This window comes from Brachyhypopomus gauderio, chromosome 4, assembly GCF_052324685.1.
Source record: "Brachyhypopomus gauderio isolate BG-103 chromosome 4, BGAUD_0.2, whole genome shotgun sequence".
NCBI lineage: Eukaryota > Metazoa > Chordata > Actinopteri > Gymnotiformes > Hypopomidae > Brachyhypopomus > Brachyhypopomus gauderio.
Genome location: NC_135214.1, coordinates 6,188,111 through 6,204,765, shown reverse-complemented (window position 1 = coordinate 6,204,765; position 16,655 = coordinate 6,188,111). Strand labels below are relative to the sequence as shown.

Sequence of the window (16,655 nt, the reverse complement as noted above, 5' to 3'; positions counted from 1 at the left end):
TCAGGACGTCTCGTATCAGAGCACGTGCTGCCATGGTGAATTCACTTTCAACAGCGAGCAGCTGGACAGTCTGTAATGAAACTGGTATTTTCAACTTTGCACCGCAGGGCTATTATTTAAATGTGAACTGCTCCAACCCTAGAGCTCCTCGGACAGGCTGTGAAATGCATTCTACCTCAAACATTTTCCTCAAACATGTTTTGGTCTCTCTTAGGAAGCCCTGATAGGTCGAACAGCATATACGCCCAGGTTTTGCTTATGTGCTACATTGTCATAATCGAATTAGTAAATATCCCTAGCAAACTGCACATATCTGACATATCTGGGACCTTTCGTTTCATATCTGGGACCTTTCACTTGACGTGTTGACAGGAAAATCTCTTGAGTGGGAGCCAAAGCAAACACCAAAACTGAAGGGGTCTCGTGAGCATGGACCCAGTGCTCAGTCCTGTCTGTATTCTTGAAGTGTAGCAGAGAGGAAATGATGGTTTGATTGTTCAATACTCTGCACTGAATCGCCCTGGTGCGTTTATTACAGCAGTCATAGAATTAGCAACATAGTCCATTTTACTGTGGAATAATCACCCGAAAGTGTGTTTTGCTTTACCTTATTAAATGTGAGAATGCAGTGTAAACACCCTGATGAGAACACCTGAGGGCCGGAAGATGCTCGTGCGGTCTTTGATTTCCATAGTACTTCACTCCGTAGGCATTCGTCCACCTTAAAGGTGTGTTAAGTGCGTCACCCGGAGTGAAGGTGTACTGTTCATCCACCTTAAAAAAGACGTGCTTAATGTGCCTGTTGTGGATCAATCAAAGTAAAGTAGAGTTCTTCATTTTCCTACTTGGAGAAGGCCTTTCCCCACAGACATGTGACTCACATGTTCACGTGTTTTTTCCACTGTTTGTGTATACTGTGTCTCTTGTATCTACCAGGCTTGAGTAGTGTCCCTCATCCTGCAGCCAAGCCAAGTCCACATCCTGTCCCCGGTGTTGTGTATCAGTCCATAAATATTGCCGTCAGGGGGAAATAGAGCTTCACAGATGTCTGGACACGTTTCATAAAGCTACCTCCCACTGGTGCTCAGCTGTCTGGCCTTAACAATGACAAGAGTGACTTGCTTGCGATCATTGCAGTGGACAATCAACCAGAGTGCCAAAGAGTGTAAGCTGTGTTTACTGCTAGACTGATTTAAAGAAAATTAAAAACACATTCACTCATTTATGGAATGAAATAAGGACAGCATGATAAATGACAGTAAAGGCAGTAAATGTGCAAATTGGGAGTGGGAGGTGGAAACACTTGGGTGCTCCACCCGCACTATGAGTCATGATTTATGATTCATATTAGTGTCATATTACAGGATTCGTTTAATGCATGTCAGGTTGGTGGTTGGTCCTTGTTATGATCCTGCACTGTAGTAGTATTCAATGTCGTAGTATATACTATGTTGTAGTATATATTACAGTATGTGAATTACGCTGCTTCCTGTATCTTCTATTCTGCCATACATCCCCTAGGGTTAACAGCTGTTTGTCATGCCTGGTGTCGTCCAACCACAGAGACTATTAGACATTCATCAGCTTGACATTCGTTAATATGTCTCTGAATTCAAAGCCTCTGGTAACAAACACACAAGGCTCCCAAAAGGCAAAGAACTTAAACTTGTTGACACAGCAGTGAAACGTAATTGTGAAATGAAGGTTACTGCAAACAAAGACAACACAGAACAATGTGGAGTAGGTCTGCCTGCCTGACTGTTTAGAGGAATTGTTAGTCTTCTGAGGTTGGGTTTATTCCACTGGGCAGTCAAGCACCTTGGACTTGGACTTGGTCTTGGTCTTGGTCTGTCTCAGGGTCAGACTCTAAAGCGTGAGCATGGCAGGCAAAATCCATGTCATTCCAAGCAGACCTTATTGTGTTACCATTAACACATATGGGCTGACATTTTCCAAGTTTGTTTTGTACAGCGTGTTTTGTTCAGCGGGTTTAGTGCAGCTGAACTCACAAAGCATCACATTTGTTTTCTGGAGACTTGCAGGACGTTCATGCAGATCCCCTGAGCTGAAGACATCTAAATGGGGATCAGAAGTGGCCTTTGTGGTCTCCCAGGCCCTTCCTGCTGCTCCTGAGAAATTGGACGGGATGCGAGCTCTTTTCTGGGCATTCTGGCCATCGCTGAATTTACTACATACTACGTTTTAATAAGAAATGCTCAGTGGTTGAGAGGAAGACAGAGACCTTCTCTAATAGAACAGATTACTGACAAGAAGAGAACAGACATTGCGAATAAGTACTTTTGTATTTTGAAAAGGATGGATCTATGGTGTTATCCACGGTGGGAAAACCTACCGTGGTCCGTCCAGCTGAAACAGGAAGTGACACACGGAAGTGCAGCACAATGAACATTATCAGATCTCGTTTGGCAGAGGCACATACACGCCCTCCTCGTCTTGGCCTCCACATGGCAAGAGCCACTTATAACCGAAGCTATTTCTGTGCTACAGGTAAAAATGTCGCGCGTTCCTTCCAAACCTCAACTCGGTGGAATGTCACAAGGTTCTGCAACTCTCTGGAAGAGGATGTAGGGATTGACTGGAATGTAACCGTCCAGAGTGTCGAAGGGAAGATAAGCTGCACTTGTAGGCCGAGCACTGTCACCTTTTGGCTGGGTTTACGTCAGCCCTGTCTGGAGACCACTGTGCAGTGTGACCTCTGGTTTGACTGGAATATCCTCCTATTGTACCTGACGTTTGCCAGACAGTTGAATATATTTACAAATGCCAACCATATGTCGTTGGCATGTTAGAGTTTTGGCATTAGACATACTTTCAGATGTCAAATCTAGGTTCCTAGATGAAAAGCCTGACCACTCTGTACACCACCTCAAGGAGGGATTCTGTTTACAATCAGCATACCATTGTCTGCCACTAGACATGAGACACCTATCACATTTAGCTACAAGCTGGGAAAGACAGGCCTGTATGTTAGCTGTTAGCAGAGACATGTTATGTACAAGGTAGTCCAAACTTGTTATAGTCACTCCAAGATCTGTCTGGAGCAGAATGGTGAGTTTGAGTGTTTCTGATCATATATTTAAAACTTAGGGATTAACAGGGAATGTGATGAGTTCTGCAGACATTCCTTCCAGGTTTGTTCTGTGTTTGTTGAGTGTGCGACAAAGATGTTTCTGTAGCTTTTTGATCTTAATGTTTCACGTGTTTTCACTTACACTGCGTCGAGCTAAGACCTCTCAGCTCACCTAAGTGCTTGGCTGCTACTTGGATGTCAGACGGGTCTGACACAAGGGCAGCATGTGTCTATGTGTGGTGCTTTTTTTCTCTAAACCACAAGCTCGTTAAAGTGCGTCGGAGACGCAAGCTCGTTAAAACTCCTCAAAGGACACAAGAAATTCCTCATGTTGCATACCTAAATAGCTCATTGGGAAACCTACGAAATTCCTCATTCCCTTCCTCTTTAGAGACTGCAGTGTCTCATACCATTACTGGGTTCATCTAATATCTAGGACATCTGCCATCTGTAATCTGACTACATCGCAGGTAAAAGATAAAGGAATTTTACGTTCTACTCTCCATTGTATCAGCTCAGTTATAGGAATCATAGAATGACATTTTCAAAATAAAAGTCCATGATGATATTCATTCTTTGAGCGAAAGATGCTTTCTTTCCTTCAGCTGCCCCTCACCACCCCACCCAACCCCATGTTCATGCTGTGCCAGAACCAGCCGTAGCATCTTTGAAGCTCCTTGCCAGACCCTGTTGGTCAGGACACAACATGTAAACAGAAGAATTAAGTGTCAAAGACCAGTGTTACTTGAGTGCTCTCGTCTAGATCTGCATAAGAACCCAGTGCTCTCGTGTGAATTAGGTTAGCCTGAAAACATTTTTGAAAACACGTTGCTGGAAAATATATGGATGATTTCTCAGTGAATATCAAGGAACGGGACACATGGACTTGAATGCTGGTGGCGGGGTTACCATCGCTCTCTCCATCTTATTATATTTCAAACATTTTTAAAAATAGCAACTTCAGGTGACCGTTTGAACATGCAAATTTGATATATTATAATCCTAACGTTTTCCAAGTAGCTTTTAAAATTCAGAGCGCTGGTAAATATGTTACTGTAATAAGCACAACATCACTCAGATGTTGTCTCAAGTGCTATAAATTACCCGGCAGTCCTTTTAGTCCTTAGAAGTGCTTAGAATTTCACAACACTGTTTCAGGGAAACAGGAATAAGATTAAGGTTAAAATTAAGATTACTGTTACATCTGAGGTGCAGAGCAATTGGAAACTTGTACTGCTGGAACATTTTGACGATGATCCTGGAACTGAATGTACAAAATCCTGCTCTGCCTTGAATACCCATTCAATATCCACATGAACCATCCATTCATAATAAAAAATAACCCGTTTATAACTTCAGTCCCATTAGTTAATACAGGGACATTTTAGGTGGTGTGGAACGCAGACATGGGTGTTTCTTAAAGTTTCCTAGAATAGAGTTGCAGTAATTATCCTAACAGGAGTAACTCTATTACATAGGTTTCCCTTTGAATACATGGTGAAACCTCTGTAACCTCTCCAAACACTTATACCAGTGTTTAACATTTCAGTTTACATGCTCTTACACACTTAGGTGAGCAGTAGTTTAACACAGCTCATCCACTTGGGATTGGCTCTGTAGTTTAACAGCTCATCCACTTGGGTTTGGCTCTGTAGTTTTTGTCCGTGTTGCGTCCTCCCACACTGGTTTGATCTTATATTAAAGGTCTGAGTTGCTATAGTTGTGTGTGTTGATCAGGATTAAACATGTTTGTATAGCTGGCAATAGTGCAGCCCTATCAAATAACCCTAACCCTAACCCTCTGGAGTAACCAGGGGCTCAGATGTGTGGAGAACATGACCAGTGCACATGGTTCATCAGCCCTACCCATATGTTCACCATCAAAATCCCACAGTTCTCTCAGGGGTCAGACTTAAACCAATTACTCTCAAATCACATTTATTCAGGTGTTCTCAATGAGGGAACAACCACCTTCTGACAGACACAAATCTTCACAAGGAAGGATTGATAGCATGGCTAATCTGTTCCTTGTTCTATATTTTGTGTGATGCACTTCTTAATCCGTAACAGCTGGTTTGTTCAGATTAATGGTGCACAGAGTCTTATCTTATTTATCACTCTGAATGGTCGGCATATGTAAGACTGTGCAATTTCCAGTGGCAAGCGTAGCAAGATCATTGATCCGCCCACGTGTGGATGTCTGTCCCAATTGGCCAGTTGACTTTCTAATGCGCAAAGACTTTGGAATGGCAGTCCCAGCTGGGCTAGGAGTCAGTGTTCGCCCGTGAGAAAAATTGAGCTTACGCCTCACTACTGGTACTGGCTGACTCTGGTTCTGACTCTGGTTCTGTTCACAAGCAGTCCTGGCTGATGGCACTGGACACTGGTTCTTCTTTGTAGTGAATTTTGGATTGTGAAGGCACCCTGAGATCACCCAGAACAACGTTGAAGGTGATCAAGTTCCTGTTGGAATTCCATGCAGTGATCACTTGTCTCCTGGACCTTGTAGAATAACGTGTAATCCTTGTCGAATAATATAATCTGATATCTGGGCCATTGAGGTTTATTGAACAATTAATCTCAATCTTAAAATTGCTCTATGACTGATTCCAGTATACTATTAAATCATACTTTACCCACAGGTGCAGTATGTATTGCATTACCTCTTGTTTCCATAAAGATAATTAGATTTTTGGCCCATGTGTCAAATGTACTATAAGAGACAGTGTTAGTCCTTGGGAGTTAGGATATGAGATAATGGGATAATGAAAGCCTTAATTAGCTCGAAGTAGATTTCTCATGCTGACATTATAGACTTGTGCTATGGTGTGCACTCCCTAGACAGCTGTACCCTGTCTGTTCTCAGCACTGGACCTCAGACAGTTCATTCCTGAATTCTGAGGCAATCACGCAGGTGTTGGGCTCCAAAAACCTCTGGGATAGTGCAGACTTGTAACCAGACCTCCACCATAAACATGTTGATACACACATGGACATGTTCACACACACATACACATACACATGCACGCTCGCACACACACACACACACATACACACACACACACACACACACACACACACACACACACACACACACACACACATACACACACACACACACACACACACACACACATGCAAGCATGCACACACGCACATACACACACACACACATACACACGCGCACACACCCACACACACACACACACACACACACATGCGAGCATGCACACACACACATACACAGGCACATGCACACACATACCCACAACTTACACATGCGTACACACACACATACACACATACACTTACACATGCGTACACACACACACACACATACACACACAGTAAAGCATACACACACATGCATACACAGTTCACACAAACACAGACACACATCCAAACTCACAATTAGACTCACATGTGCACAGTGCTGTGTTTGCACCGACTTCCTGGTGCGTCAGTGTGGGGTCATTTTTTTTTTCATAGGACATCTGTGATCTGTGTTTCTTCCTCAAATAATTAACCTTTGATTTGCTTTGAGTTTATTTTCACATCCAGCAGTCCATCTCGAGTTGGCTGGGTCATGCTTGCCACGAGGCACGTTGGTGTACACGTGCGTGTCCACGTGTGCTGGCTGATAACACATGATGAGCCTGGGATGATTACAGCCAAGTGTAAACATATTACTCAGCAGCATAAACACAGGCTCACAGTGTAGATGATGTGTCCCGCGCAGAGCAGGACAGTCCCGGGGTGCGAGCAACAAAGGCCAGCCTTGTGCTGACAGACGATCTGCGGCAGGACCCTGTACTCGTGCCCCCCCCCCCCACATTTCCCTGGCACGGACGTTTTCAGCTGCTTGTTTAACGGCAACTGTGATTGGGAGCTCTGAGCAGCAGAGCAGATCCACTCTGTTCAGCGTGCCAAGCTCAGGTGCCCTTTATCACCCACCAGCAAAAAAAGTATATTGTATAAACAATTTGCATAGCCTGAGATATATACAAAGAAACACAAATACAAAGACTGTAAAGTGGCCAGTAATGACTTTTGATGAGAAAATGAGATTTGAGGGATGACCTTCCAGAAAAATAATGAAACCCAAATGCTGGGTCTCGTTTCTGGAAATGCTTACACTCAAATGAAAATCACTCACAGGTGTTCCCACTGTAGCCCATTGCAACAAGCCCTTGTAATGCAGGATTCAGCAGATTCCTAGATCAGGGGGCGTGTCCATACCCAGATCAGTGGGCGTGTCCATACCCAGATCAGGGGGCATGTCCATACCCAGATCAGTAGGCGTGTTCATTAGAGGTGTATTCTACTAAGGATTTTCATAGTCGAATCTGATTCGTCAGATTTTGCCTTTAGTCGACTAATAGTCGAATCGGGTTTTTAAAATTTATTTATCTAGAGCACCTTAAACGGGATCCCATTCTCATTCAGGACTTTTTTCCACTTCAAAGTAAAAACCTAAAAAAAATCAGATAAATGAATAAACATGGTAGGTTGGCTTTATTTGGCTTTCATTTATTTACTTATTTATTTTTTAATGAAACGTTAGAGAACATTAACAAAAAAAAGTCACCGTCAGTGCGCATATCGAACTCTCAGACAGGCACTGTGCAAAATGTCAAAAATATTTTAAATAAAATATGCTTGCCTGAAAATATAAAAAAAAAAACTGCCACACAACAGCAAAAAAATATATAAGTAAAGGTTCAAGTAACGGGGTTTAAAAAGCAAACAACAACAAAAAATGTTTATAGGCCTACTTGCCAAGACGCACCACGACGAGACGACACGACCGAAACGACAAACGGCTGAACTGTTCTTTTTTTTTTTACCCAGGTCAGGGAACGTGTCCATACCCAGATCAGGGGGCATGTCCATACCCAGGTCAGGGTATGTGTCCATACCCAGGTCAGGGAACGTGTCCATACCCAGATCAGGGGGCATGTCCATACCCAGATCAAGGAGCGTGCCCATACCCAGGTCAGGGAACATGTCCATACCCAGATCAGGGGGCATGTCCATACCCAGATCAAGGGGTGTGCCCATACCCAGGTCATGGAACATGTCCATACCCAGATCAAGGGGCGTGCCCATACCCAGGTCAGGGTACGTGTCCATAACCAGGTCAGGGAACGTGTCCATACCCAGATCAGGGAACGTGCCCATACCCAGATCAAGGGTCGTGCCCATACCCAGATCAAGGGGCGTGCCCATACCCAGGTCAGGGTACGTGTCCATAACCCGGTCAGGGAACGTGTCCATACCCAGATCAGGGAACGTGCCCATACCCAGATCAAGGGGCGTGCCCATACCCAGATCAAGAGGCGTGCCCATACCCAGGTCAGGGAACATGTCCATACCCAGATCAGGGGGCATGTCCATACCCAGGTCAGGGTACGTGTCCATAACCAGGTCAGGGAACGTGTCCATACCCAGATCAGGGAACGTGCCCATACCCAGATCAAGGGTCGTGCCCATACCCAGATCAGGGTATGTGTCCATACCCAGGTCAGGGAACGTGTCCATACCCAGATCAGGGGGCATGTCCATACCCAGATCAAGGAGCGTGCCCATACCCAGGTCAGGGAACATGTCCATACCCAGATCAGGGGGCATGTCCATACCCAGATCAAGGGGTGTGCCCATACCCAGGTCATGGAACATGTCCATACCCAGATCAAGGGGCGTGCCCATACCCAGGTCAGGGTACGTGTCCATAACCAGGTCAGGGAACGTGTCCATACCCAGATCAGGGAACGTGCCCATACCCAGATCAAGGGTCGTGCCCATACCCAGATCAAGGGGCGTGCCCATACCCAGGTCAGGGTACGTGTCCATAACCCGGTCAGGGAACGTGTCCATACCCAGATCAGGGAACGTGCCCATACCCAGATCAAGGGGCGTGCCCATACCCAGATCAAGAGGCGTGCCCATACCCAGGTCAGGGAACGTGTCCATACCCAGAGACACAGGTTCAGTTTATTTATCAGTAGAGTTAAAAAAAAAAAACTCAGTACAGTAGGAATCACTAGGAATCATTGCGCCTGCTGAGAACATAAGAAGGAAGATGTGGATGTATATTCTCAGAAGGAAGATGCCCATGAATCACCCATCATCCTTTACACACTTCCTGTTTTTCCCCAGAAGAGAGAGGTCTGTTGCTGAATACACAGTCCCTTCTCCTGTCTCTTGACTGTGCTGCAGCAGTCGAAAAACACAACATGGGGATGAATGGAAACATAAGGCGTTCAGTGAGGAGGGAGCCTCCAGAACCACACATGCTTTAGGACTGTCACATTTCCCAATAGTCAGCTGGTTTATAACCAGCACCAGTAAATAAAAGGATCTCCCATGGGAGTGTAGGTTAAATGTCCTTGAGCCCTCCAGCTGGGTTTTATTAATATGCCCCACTTGGACGGAAGACCTTCATCAATTCCATGTGAATCCACTTTATTCAGTGTTTACCGAGGATCTGTATAGGTGATTTTAAAATCCCTTTTCTTAAGAAGCTAAGGCGTATCAAGTCCTATTCAGAGTGCATCTAAATAGATTATATGTAAATTGAAGCAGGTAGGATTTCACCCTGTGACAGGACACACAGGCTTGACCCCTGACCCCATCATTCCATCGAGAGTCGGTTTTGAATCTGGACCAACAGACATTTCCCATCGTCTGCATCAAATCACTCGCCCATGGGTTCAAAGCACAAGAATGTTCATTTGTTTGTTTATGCAGAGGTCACATCTTTGCCCATATTTCCCATAATTCTGCATTATGGAATTTTTTTTTAAAGCTGCCCATGGGAGATGAAGGACATATACTAGAGATTTATTCTGTATTTTACATGGCAAACATATTGTTTTTGCAATGCATTCAGTTTGACTCAGACTCCTGCTTGTTCCATGAAATATCTGCTACTTTCAGTCTGTAGAGAAAGAACATGCTAGAAGAATTGAAGGTGCTGTGTTTCTGCTGTATGACGGGCGTTTGTAATCACCTATCACAACATGCCTCCGGGCTTCACTGCACTTCTGTGCAAACCCAGTGCTCTTCTGAGCTGCTTTAGGAACTGCGTGGACCTGACCAGCATTGAAATGAGTGTGTGTGTGTGTGTGTGTGTGTGTGTGTATGTGGGTCATGTACACAGAGGGTGTGGGTGTGTGGGTGCTTGTGTATATACAGGATTAAATATGGCTGTATTTGGGTCTGTGTGTGTGTGTGTGTGTGTGTGTGTGTGTGTGTGTGTGTGTGTGTGTGTCTGCCTGCTCATCTGTTAGCCTGGACACACAGTCTCTCTTCACACACTCTAGATGTCCACACACTATTTCTCCATCCCTCTCTCCATCTCTCTCTCCATTGCTTTCACTCCATTTCTGGGTTGTTTCATTTCTTGGCACCCAGCGCGTCTCCTGAGCAGCCAACGCCGGAGTTCTCCTTTTAAAGACAAAGCCAGCGGAACGGGAAACGGCTCATGCCATCGTCTCGCTATCGTCTCGTCATCGTCTCGCCGCAGCAGCTCTCATTAAGGGCAAGCTGAGGGTGAACGGCCAGCGAACACCTGCTGCCTCACTCCACACATGCACTCTGCCTCTGTTTCATCAGCCACTAAGTCACACGTTTGCCTGTTTATGCTTTAAGTTGAGGGGGTTTACATCACCAGCCTTGAGGGGGTTTACATCACACAACAGTGTCCACCATGACATCCCCTCCAGCCCTGGGCAAGTGGCATTGTTGACTAACAGAAAAATGCAAAGAGCCTCTCGGACAGTCAAGCTACTGTCAAGCTACTGTCCAGTGTCCGGTCAGGCCTTTAGACAACAATGTCAGATGATGCTTCTGTGTCTTTTGTGGAGCTCCGTGGTGGTTTTATAAACACCAGATGAGTAATGATTTGCCAAAGGATTGTCTTGAGTTTGTTTATATGAATGTAACCCTTTTTCTGTCAGTGTATATTAACCAGCAAAACAGGTGTTCCTTAATCAGAGAGTGAAAGGCATGATATGAAATATAAACTATGAAATTTTGCCCATTACTATAATTTGACTATTTCCATTATGTATTTCACCAGACAGAGAGAGGGAGAGTTAGAAACAGTTAGAGACAGAGCTACAGACTCAGGTGGTTTTCACAAATGAGAGCTGTACAGGCAGTTTGTTTTCACTTGTCTTTGGATTCATCATCAAAATTCCATAGGTCAGAGAAGTCTCAAGGCATGCTCTCTTTGTCTCCCTCTTGTCTCGAAGCATGCTCTCTCTCTCTCTCTCTCTCTCTCTCTCTCTCTCTCTCTCTTTCTCCCTCTGTCTCAAAATATGCTCTCTCTCTATCTCCCTCTCAAGACATGTTCTCTCTGTCTACCTTTGTCTACCTCTGTCTCAAACTATGCTCTCTCTCTCTGTCTCCATCTGTCTCAAGGCATGTTCTCTCTCTCTCTGTCTTGAGGTATGTTCTGTCTCTCTGTCTCAAGGCATGCTCTCTCTCTCTGTCTCCCTCTGTCTCAAGGCATGTTCTCTCCCTCTGTCTCAAGGCATGCTCTCTCTCTCTGTCTCGAGGCATTCTCTCTCTGTCTCGAAACATGCTCTCACTCTGATTCCCACGTTTGTTCTGGGACATTACTCTTGATTCTTGGGCTGTGTTGGGGGTGTGAAGAACACACAGGCCTGCTCAAGGTCTTCACTCCGCTGATGACTAACAGAGCCCGATGCTGAGGCTCCCAGCACTACTGCTTGGATCTCCGCCCTGGAGCAAAGCGCTACGCTCACACATGTGGCAGGGAAAAGCTGGAATCTTCATGGATTCCATGGCAAAGCCTGTTCTCCACTTGGAATGCACGATGACTCATTGCATCTGTTATAATCTATTATGCAGTGATGTGGTGTACAGTGTTCAGTCTACTCATCCGAGGTGGATTAATTTTGCTTGAATTCAAGTGAACCAAATTGATCCAGCATGTTCCATTATAATACATCTGTTGTATTTTTTACATGCCCTAATATATTAAAATTATAATAATTATTTTTTGTGTTGCTTACATAGTTCTGTTATCCATCATACCAGTGATTTAATGACATGGTGATATGTTTAATGACAACATCAGGTGATGTGTTTAATGACAACATCAGGTGATGTGTTTAATGACAACATCAGGTGATGTGTTTAATGACATCATCAGGTGATGTGTTTAATGACACCATCAGGTGATGTGTTTAATGACATCATCAGGTGATGTGTTTAATGACATCATCAGGTATTGCGCTACTTCGTCTCTTGCTGTGGATCTGATGCTCAAGGTCATAACTGTAAAGTTACCATTTTGTAGCTGTAAGTGTGATGTGGTGCACCTTGGTGTGTGTGTGTGTGTGTGTGTGTGTGTTTGTGTGTGTAACCAGTTTTTCCTGTTACAATACAGTGTTTAACTGGTGTGAAACATCATATCAGACTGCAGTGTTTCCCAGTGTGTGTCCCAGTGCTCATCAGTAGTTCTCAGTGCAGCTGTTCATCTGGTCCAGACAGAAGGATGAGGGATGGATGCACTGTGCCACTCCATAGCGATGCTGCCGTGGCAGCGTTGCCGTGGCAGCGTTGCCGTGGCAGCGTCACCTGCTCCGTAGCGGGGCCCTTTCTGGGCCGCTGTCCCGCCCACTGGCTGCCTCTGCCTTCTCTGTCTATGTGTTGTGTTTTTCCATTGATAAATTCCTTGAGAATGATGTAATGGAAGAAGAGGTGAGAAAAACCCCTGGCAGTGTGAACTTGCTTCCTGCCCAGCCAGGGCCAACGGGGCGAGGTGGGGCTTTACCCAGGGCAAACGGGGTGAGGTGGGGCTTTACCCAGGGCCAACGGGGCGAGGTGGGGCTTTACCCAGGGCAAACAGGGTGAGGTGGGGCTTTACCCAGGGCAAACAGGGTGAGGTGGTGCTTAACCCAGGGCAAACGGGGCGAGGTGGGGCTTTTCCCAGGGCAAACGGGGCGAGGTGGGGCTTTACCCAGGGCAAACAGGGTGAGGTGGGGCTTAACCCAGGGCAAACAGTGTGAGGTGGGGCTTTACCCAGGGCAAACAGGGTGAGGTGGTGCTTTACCCAGGGCAAACAGTGTGAGGTGGGGCTTTACCCAGGGCAAACAGGGTGAGGTGGGGCTTTACCCAGGGCAAACAGGGTGAGGTGGGGCTTTACCCAGGGCAAACAGTGTGAGGTGGGGCTTTACCCAGGGCAAACAGGGTGAGGTGGTGCTTAACCCAGGGCAAACAGGGTGAGGTGGGGCTTAACCCAGGGCAAACGGGGCGAGGTGGGGCTTTACCCAGGGCAAACAGGGTGAGGTGGGGCTTAACCCAGGGCAAACAGGGTGAGGTGGGGCTTAACCCAGGGCAAACGGGGCGAGGTGGGGCTTTACCCAGGGCAAACAGGGTGAGGTGGTGCTTAACCCAGGGCAAACGGGGCGAGGTGGGGCTTAACCCAGGGCAAACGGGGCGAGGTGGGGCTTTACCCAGGGCAAACAGGGTGAGGTGGTGCTTAACCCAGGGCAAACGGGGCGAGGTGGGGCTTAACCCAGGGCAAACGGGCGAGGTGGGGCTTAACCCAGGGCAAACGGGGCGAGGTGGGGCTTTACCCAGGGCAAACAGGGTGAGGTGGGGCTTAACCCAGGGCAAACGGGGCGAGGTGGGGCTTTACCCAGGGCAAACAGGGTGAGGTGGGGCTTAACCCAGGGCAAACAGGGTGAGGTGGGGCTTAACCCAGGGCAAACGGGGCGAGGTGGGGCTTTACCCAGGGCAAACAGGGTGAGGTGGTGCTTAACCCAGGGCAAACGGGCGAGGTGGGGCTTAACCCAGGGCAAACGGGGCGAGGTGGGGCTTTACCCAGGGCAAACAGGGTGAGGTGGTGCTTAACCCAGGGCAAACGGGGCGAGGTGGGGCTTAACCCAGGGCAAACGGGCGAGGTGGGGCTTAACCCAGGATGGAGAGGGTGGAGTGGGTGTAGAGAGGTGAAGAGGGTGGAGTGGGTGTAGAGAGGTGAAGAGGGTGGAGTGGGTGTAGAGAGGTGAAGAGGGTGGAGTGGGTGTAGAGAGGTGGAGGGGGTGAAGAAAGGTAGACAGTGTATAGAGAGGGTGGAGGGGTTGGAGGGAGGTGGAGGCCGTGGAGAGAGGTGGAGAAGGTGGAGAGGGTGGAGGGGTTGGAGGGGGTGGAGGGGTTCCTTCAGGAAGGAAGGCATGAGGTTGAGAGGAAACAGGAAATGACCCGGCTCTGCAGACACTCTGGAGCAGAGAGGCCTGAAACTGTTTCCCCTTCACACACTAATACACTCCCTCCTGCTTAAGACTTCTCACCAGCTGTCGTTTGACTAATGACCTGTTTCCTCATCAGGGCAGTATATGGTCTTAAGGAGTTTGTTTGCATTTTTCCGAGGCACTAAGTGCCGTAGGGAGGGTTCTTCACCCTCTGGCTGACCCCAGGACCTCAGGGCATGCCCCCGCATCCACATTAGTGTCTGCAGGACACTCCTTTCTCCACGTCCTCTTTCCCTCTGACTTTCCCTTCTCTTCAGCCGATGGTCGATGGAAGACCTCTTCACAAGATGCTCTATGCTCTCTCTTCACAAGCACGTCTTCACAAGATCGTGAGGAGAACATGTGAGGGAGAAGAAAGGTAAAAGAGGAGGAACCACAATTAAAGAAGTATGAGGGCTGGTTAGGATAATCCGATTAGCCTTTCAAGCTCCTTGTTGGTGAAAGATCACAGACATATTTACATAAATGTATATGATTAACTCATATTTACATAAATTTATATGATTACTGTAATATGGTTATCCTGTGTGGTACTGTGTGAAACGTCCAACCAAAACAACTGTTGTGTGTGGTATATAAAGGACAGGGCTCAGTGATTGGACAATGGCTCACCTGCCCCCCTCCACCCCACCCCCACCTCACCCCCCGGCTGTCAGGGTAGACCCTGCTGTGTTTGTCTAAGCTTAGTTACTGGCCAAAAGCACATGGTTACATTGCCAAGGCATTAAGGTTAAAGGTCACATTATGCATAATGAAAGTTACCAGAGAGACAAACTGCTTACAAGCTGACCTCTCCTCTCTGACCTCTCCACCCTGAACTCCCCAGTCATTCAGAAACTCTGAGTGTAGTTGCTCGCTCTGTTGCTGTGCACAGGTTAGCCATCCCGCATCCCTTCCTCAGTGGTCATCGTCTGATAGCACGTGGCCCCTGTTGTACGTGTGGGTGGCCGACCGCATTCAAGCCAGCTGTGATTCTGGCACCCAAAGCCGCAACAGCAGTGTTAACGCTGCACTTACAGCATGTAGCATTAACACTAATGCAGCGTTAACCCTGAGATCTGTGGTTTTGATGCTGACCAGACTGCTACAGCCCGTAACCGTAAACGTATAACATGTGCACCTGTAAGATGATGCTAATGTCTTGAACACCGAAGGCAGGAGCAGGCTGTTCTAATGCTGTTAGCCGTCTACATTCCCAGTGTGGAATAGGCTCCCCGCTGTTTGTTTTAACTTTGAAAACATGTTTGCATTGTTCCACGAATTCCACTATTACTGTTGTGCCAGTTCCTCTGTGGATAAATATATGAATCTGATTTAAAGTTACATCCTTTCTAGGAAAGTCCCCATTGGAGCTTGGAGCCTTTTGTCCATAAACTGTACGACTAGTTCTGACAACATAAACGTTTCCATGGGAGCATGGAATCTTGGGATTATTATAATATATTATTTCCGGTTTTCTTAGGAAAATGCTCATATTTGGGGCGTGTCTGTGGTGGCCTTAGGCTGTGCTGGCTGTTAGCCCACCAGGAACAGCTGCAGGAGTCTTTCGCAATGTCCAGACCTCCTGGTCAGAACCTCCTGATCAGAACCTCTTGAGGGCAGCATGTCTCTTTGCCAAGAATCCACATATTTTTACACTGAAGAGCTAGTCTTGTTGATCCTTGGTGCTGGGACTGTTGCCTACGGTGGGCAAAAAGGCACCAAATTTACATTTTAGGAAGCAAAATTACAAAGTAAAATTGAACAATTTTACAACATGTTTAACACCTTTGCCAATAGGCTACCTAAACAAATTTACAAACAGCAAATCAGATGGAAAGGGGCGGGGTAACTTTGATACACATGATATACACATGATCTTGCCTTGTAGCCTTCACATTACGTGTTTTGAGTTTTGTGCAAGCTCGCTGTGGGAGTCATTAGCTAGACGCAGGTTGCTAACTGCTTCACAGCGGGGAAGTTAGCTACTGGCTGGCTGGTTTACCTTATGAAACTGTTTGTAGTTTTTAGTCATAGACTAGTCATAGATTCCAAAGACTTCCCACAAGAAAAACAAAAGCAGGTCAACTGGCTAAAATAAGTTCCACAAAACATGGTTTAGCTTTACTCTCCCTCCTAAACTCCACTGTGATTGACACAAGTCTCAGCAATAAACACTTCCTGTGTGTTGTCCTGCCCTTTTCTGTCAGATTCGTCAATTGCAAATTTGTTTCGGTAGCCTACTGGTAAAAGTTTTACACATCTTGTAAGTTTGTTTGTTTATACTTTTCTAATAT

At 46.4% G+C, this 16,655-nt stretch overlaps 1 protein-coding gene across 1 annotated transcript in view; it reads left to right on the top strand.

Moving 5' to 3' along the window:
• col4a2 (collagen, type IV, alpha 2) overlaps positions 1-16,655 on the top strand; it is a 67,661-nt gene that overhangs the window by 23,600 nt on the left and 27,406 nt on the right. The window lies entirely within an intron of this gene.